Raw genomic sequence first — 6,531 nt, forward strand, 5'->3', positions numbered from 1 at the left:
TCTGTAGTGACCACCTACCGATGGTGATAACAAGCAACTCTGATTCAAGGCCATTGGATCCAACCATTGCTTTGTATGACCGAAACATTGATTGGAAGAGCTATGCTGCCGCGTTATCGAAACCTTTTATTTTGTTTCAACAATGTTTCTATTTAAAATACAAACACTTGAACTAAACCAATTACATACTTTCGAGAAACGCTCATTTAAGTTTAAAACATTCATTCGTCTAGTTTGAAATTCAGCTAAACGTTTTGTTGTTTCGAAACGGCCTACGGAAATTGACTGAATAGGCCAACACGCATTGTATCGTCAAAAGAAATTATCAAAGACACGTTTTTTGTAATTTTTGTCATTGATGTGTCAAGTGATGTTTGATGTATCGTTTTCGCTGGATGTTACGGAACTTACATTGCCGCTCTACGCATAATTGTCCCATGTGTATAGGGAATCCCATAGCACATGGGGCAGTTATGCGTACATTGGCAGCACAATTTCAGTAACAAAGGAACATCTCATACTATGAGTAACATGCAGGATAAAAACAGCATTGATATTCGTCCAACGTCCCAAATAATGTTCAGATATTGTTTAGGAATCATACATTTGATTTTCACTACGCGGTCTCTAAGTAGGGTTACTGTGCCCTAATTCATCTTAGCATCTCTGATCATCCCACCCATTTGAACAAATTAGTTAGAGCAGGGCTATCTCTATTCAATGCATTAGTTCAAATAATAAGATGAAGCGTGCCTTGTACTCGACTTTTTGCTTCGCTTAAGCGCGAATATTTTACATTTTCCAAGCTAGATTTTTTATGGATCTGCTTCTTAGGAACGAAGCAAAGATGTTGATACTTATTTAAGCGCACTCCAAACACTGTAAGCCAAGTTATCATCGAAATAACGAACTACCCTGACTAATGAGATGGATAACGGCTCGTCTACCTTAACTATAATTATTCGTTGCGTTATATTAAACTAGCTTGAATATTCTTATGCGGACTAATTGCAAATGAAAATTCTTAAAAAATCGTAAATTTATCGAATTGTACTTGTAGTAAACTGCCGCTAGAAGCATAACTGTCCCATGTGCTATGGGATTCCCTATACATATGAGACAATTATGCTCCTAGCGGCAGTAAAAGTATTAGCAAACAAATTTGATAAAACCAAAAAACACATTTTGCTAAAAAACAATAAGTAGAATTTTCCATGGCGGTTAGAATTACGCTGGCCGTTGTCCTCCTTTGCACATCTCTAGTGCCTCTAGCTACATCGATTAATGACACAGGTGAATTTTGGCGTAATTGACACCAGCATATTGGCTTCGCGACGAATTTTTCAGATTGGTATCTCAACATTGACCAAAGGAGATGTTTCTCTCAGAAAGTAATGTACAGAATTGGAAAGGCCATGTGGTTGAGAATCGCGGTGGTCTGTTTGTCAATCGTGGTAACATGCTTGTTGCACCAGCTAAAGCTGAGAATGGAAATTTTTATCAAATTTTTCATGAAATGCAAAAATAGAAACTCACTCTTTGTACTTTTTTTCTTAGGATTGTCAAAAGATGCAGTTTTCCGACATTGTAAAACAATAGTCAGTTACGTGATCACATAGCATACTATCGTACCCAACAATGATGGTACAAAGAAAGCAGTGTACGGTGCCTTTTTGAGGGGGTTAACCTATCGGAGAAACAAGAAAGAGATTAGCCAATCTTCTATTAGTTTTAAAGCAGTCTGCTCACGAGGCAACAAGCAACAGGCAACATGTGTCCGCCACATGTTGCCTCGAATATTCACTATGAATTTTGTTCTACCTATTCACACGCGGCAACATCAGAGGACACGCCACACTTTGACAAAAATTTGTCGCTGGCAATGTTGCCTCAAAATATTCAGCCTGAATATTCTCTATGCGACTTTTTCTGTGCGCGGTTGCTGTCTTCGGGTGAGCAGTTAGATTTTCTCCGCAAGATGGCACAGCATGTTGTTTATCGAAACTCGACGAAACAAGGTCAAACAAAAGGTATGGTAAATAAACTTTATTCATTACGTCATTTTCATTTTTGCATATGATTGCCCATGAGAGTGAGAAGGATAGAATGAAATCTCGGAAAAACACATGCCAACCTATATAATGAATAACACGAACGCTGTCAATTATATTAGTTTCTTGGTGTGAAAATGGAATAAGAGAGGTAAGTTATTATTACGGAATTGATTTGTAAAAATAATCCGAATGCATTCTCTTGAAGCAAAGATTCACCAAGGTGTTTTACCGCGACAAATTGCTATTGTTTGTATTTTGGACTAAATGAAATTTCCGGAAGAATCGCTTTCGCTTCATCTGTGAGTATAATCTGCAATGTATGGTAGATTCCCGGGTTGAAGGAGAAAAAGTGCTGAAACCTCCGGACGACAGTCTAATCGAAAGCTAGGTGCTCAATATTATTGTTGGTTTGGGCATGCTATGTCAGATGATGTGAAATTATTCACTTATGTTGTACTGCGACGCTCAGGTAAAACATAGGTACCTATAAACGAAATGATGTTCGAAGATGATTTAATATAATGAAGTTTTGTATGAGTCAGTATTGCTGAATAATGAAATCCTGTGCTTTTGCAATCGCCTTGATTAAGTATTTTGTCTAGTTTCAACGCATGTTAATTTTTGCTATTGGTCAACAAAAATTTTCCGGTCAGTCATACCAGAGACAGTAATTCTAGTTTAGTTGAAGCTCGTTTACGAATCTGTGTCCAAAGACTACCGAGGATGATTCTCATTGCCACTATTATAGTTCAGACCCGATTTTGCCAGCCTAATGTATTTGATTAAATTTGACATTCATAGCGTTTTAACAGGTCTCGATTTATTGAAACTGCACTGTAAGACTTCCTCAAGGAAAACATACTAAACAACTAAAGAATATTATTTGAACAGCATCGTTTTTTAAAGAAGCAAGGTTTTGTTAGTGTACCAAAATACACCATAGAGCTGATAAAAACGGATCATCGCTGGATATCTGATCCTATTGATCATTCTCAAAACCTTATACCTCCATTAATTCCCACAACTTTCTCTTACTGACAGGTATCCGATGAGGACAACACAGGAAGCTTCTTTTTCAGTAGTTTTTATTCTAGCAATGAACGGTACTATTACTAGTCTTTTTACAAGAACAACTGTAATTTATTTAGAAAAACTATATTGTTGTAGGTTGCTCGGAGCTTTTCGTCCATATTAAAATCATCCACATTGGCTCATAGAAATACTGGAAGCCACTCATGTGCAACCTCTTGGTGTGCAATAAGCTAGAAGAGCGTTAACTTAGTGAAGCAAGTTGGTGTATGTTTGGCAAACAATTCTATCACATGGCAAAGCTGTGCTGGAAGTCGCCGAACCGAATACTTGAAAAATAATGCAGCTGGCGGCTAATTCGACATGTATATCAGAAACCTTTCTTACAACAGAATGATTTGATTAGACACGTACTATTCACTAGCTACACAGAAAAGTATGGATTTGCTTATAATCGCTCAAAGCTCTTTGCCTTCAGCGTTATTGTTTCCGGCTGATTTTAATCGACCATCAAATGGAACACATAAATCAACGTTTGACACGCTTTTACGCGTGCGAATTTCTCAGCTAACTGACAAAATGCACATAGTATTTCCCGTAATTGGACAAGCTGATTAGCTTTGAGTTGCTACACTTCCAAAAGCTCTTCCGTTAGGCCGTGCTAATTGCGTGCTGGATATATAGGTCAGTACCGGGTCTAGTTACGGTCACGCTCCACCATACATTTACAAACGCTTTTCATGACCGGCAATCATTCGGGTCAGTACTCAATCAACCAGAAGCCGATAGCGCAACCTCCGCACTACAAACTTTATCAAACATCAAATTGAAACTATAACTACACAAAACAGAAGAAGCTTGTTAAATTCAAAACATAACCGGTACGCTGAATTTGGTGATAGATTGATATTTCAGGCGAAGTATATAGCGGCCCTTACACGTTCAATATTTTTGTCAATACTAGAGAGTATTGACAAAAGTATTGTACGTGTAATGGCAAAAAAATTATTGACGATGTGGATTTCAAACGGGACTGAAATATTGTAACAATATCGTCAATACTGGTATTGACAAAAATATTGAACTGTAAGGGCCGCTTATGACCCTGTGAAAAGAGGATAACATCGATAGCATGAGCGGATCTCCAACTAACCAATAAGCCAACGGACTACTACTGCACTCCATTGGTACTCCTGGGATGACTACTCAAGATAATCAGTTTCATTCACAGTCAGCAGGATTGCCTGATAATCACGGTAGTATTAGTGGCGGTTTAGGGGAACAAGGGGTAATATAGTCATGTTAGGCACCCCTGTTTACGAATAAAATATGAATCATTTTCGTTTTTTTTTGCCCATCGTCGTTAGAAGATGTAATATTTCAATTATTGAATATAACCAGTATTTGGTCACAAAAATACAAAAATATCGAGATGACAAAAAACGAAAAGTGTTTGAAATAAGAATTCACATAATGTATGCTTACCATTCCTGGAATATTTTACCTATTTTTAACTAATTGTATATAAAAAAATACTTTTCTGTGACATGATTTTTTGCTTCTCAAGTTCGTTCATATTGCCCCACATGAAATAGCAAACCAGAAGTCGGTAATCGCAGCCAACGATTATTTTCAAAAAGTTGGTAAATTCCTCAGCTTGTTTTAATTTTTTTAATTGCGAAAATAGCTGTGTAGTTGAAACTACGGAAATTATTGAATCAATGATACATAAATTGGCTTGTCCCAGGTCAAAAAATGCTATATTCTCGTTTTCACATAGCTCCAAAGATGGAGTGGGGTAATTTGTACCCCAGTGCAACGTTCTATGGTTAATTTACAGGTAGTTTTTGCTGTGAGATTTGTTTTATTGCATTCAATACATGAATTTCTGTTGCAGTTAACTCAATGAGAATTGAAGTGTTTATCACATACCTTTGGCTAGATCTGATGATAATCGATGTATAGCATGATGTATAGCAAAGAGTGATACTCTATGGGCTAATATATCAAATCTATACATGCTGATAGAAGGTTATATATTCCTAACATACAGTTAAAAAAGATATCCTTTAGGTTGCACGTGGAAGATATTTGTGTATGGTCAAGGCAACGATGTTTTGCTAATCATTTTAATTACCAGTGGCACATTTTCAATAAGGGAGAGTGGATATAGAAGGACCACTAAGGACATTATTTGTGTTGTTAGCTCTTTCGGTGACCTAACCTCACACGCATTATTACGATAATATCAACACAACGCACCCAAAAATAATCCAAAGTTTAGGGTCCCTAACAACCCGTGTTGAAGAAATGGTTGAAAAAAATTGGAACGGGGCTTCACAGTTTAAAACCAAAGTTTGTATGTAGAACTAGGAATGTTCAGTAGGGAACATTTGAAGGAAAATGGTCATCTTAAATTTTTGCATGAAATCAAATATAATATGTTTATTAGGTACATTGTAACTTTTTTGCTCAATCGGACATCATTAAGGGGTGCTACGTTCAAAATTTCAATTTTTAATCTCTGAAAAAACCTCTTTAAAATTTTGAAGATCAAAAATTCCGTCTCGAAGGAAAAATGACATTAAATAGCACTTCCTTGAAACTTTAAACGTTTTAGTACCCTTTAAATTTTCCTAGCAACTTGCGCATCAGAACAAAACCAAAAATTACCCCGAAGGTTTGAATTCTAACTAAACCATCGTGAAGGAATTTTTGAAAAAATTGAACGTAGCTTCACAGTTTAAAAATAAAGTTTGGACGAAATTTTTGAAAGTCGAAATGCTTTAGCTCGATATTAAATGTGTTGTGGAAAAAGGGGGCATTCATGTTTAGGGATATGTTAACAGAACCCCCTTTATTGAAAAATTATATCAAAAGCTCAATGTAGGAGTTAGGCATTTTATAAATAGGATGTACATGCAAAGTTTGAAATAAATCGGTTAAGTGGTTTTTGAATAGCACCGCAAATCGTACTTTTTCCAGAAACGTTCTACAAAAAGCTTCGTTAGCGAGTCGCTTGACGATATTTTTGCATAAAAAATTACAGGATGTTATTGAAATGACACATTACAATGTACAAAAGTTTTAATCAATTCGCTTCACCCTCATTTCTAAAAGAAATCGAAAAAAAGTGTTTCTTTTTGGGACCTTTTTTGGAAAACTTGGAACTAAATTTCATGAATATTTGCAACAATTAGCAACTAGATGACTTGGATGACATTGTTGATACGATAAACTCATTTATAATAGCATCCTACGAGGAAGCTTGCCCACTTCGTACTGTTGAATCGACTACGGGAACCCCTTGGTGGAGGGCTGAACTTGACCGAATTACGGATATGAGTACAGCTCGGAGTTGTAGCCCCTCGACTTGCTCAGTGGGTGTTGGGAGGGGAAATATGTTCAATGTTGTCAATCCAATGCTTCACACATACTCACCAGGTAA

At 36.6% G+C, this 6,531-nt stretch overlaps 1 long non-coding RNA gene across 2 annotated transcripts; it reads left to right on the plus strand.

Annotated features, from left to right (window-relative positions):
* The first annotated feature begins 1,571 nt into the window (after positions 1-1,571).
* On the plus strand, positions 1,572-4,629 carry LOC131682994 (uncharacterized). Of its 2 annotated transcripts, none has more exons than XR_009304308.1 (4): positions 1,572-2,202; positions 2,260-2,353; positions 3,096-3,157; positions 3,222-4,629. It is a non-coding gene; the product is annotated as an uncharacterized LOC131682994 (long non-coding RNA). The 2 variants fall into 2 exon arrangements; XR_009304307.1 differs by having other exon boundaries at positions 1,573-2,202; positions 2,260-2,523.
* The last annotated feature ends 1,902 nt before the right edge of the window (positions 4,630-6,531 follow it).

Source organism: Topomyia yanbarensis, chromosome 2, assembly GCF_030247195.1.
Source record: "Topomyia yanbarensis strain Yona2022 chromosome 2, ASM3024719v1, whole genome shotgun sequence".
Classification (NCBI taxonomy): domain Eukaryota; kingdom Metazoa; phylum Arthropoda; class Insecta; order Diptera; family Culicidae; genus Topomyia; species Topomyia yanbarensis.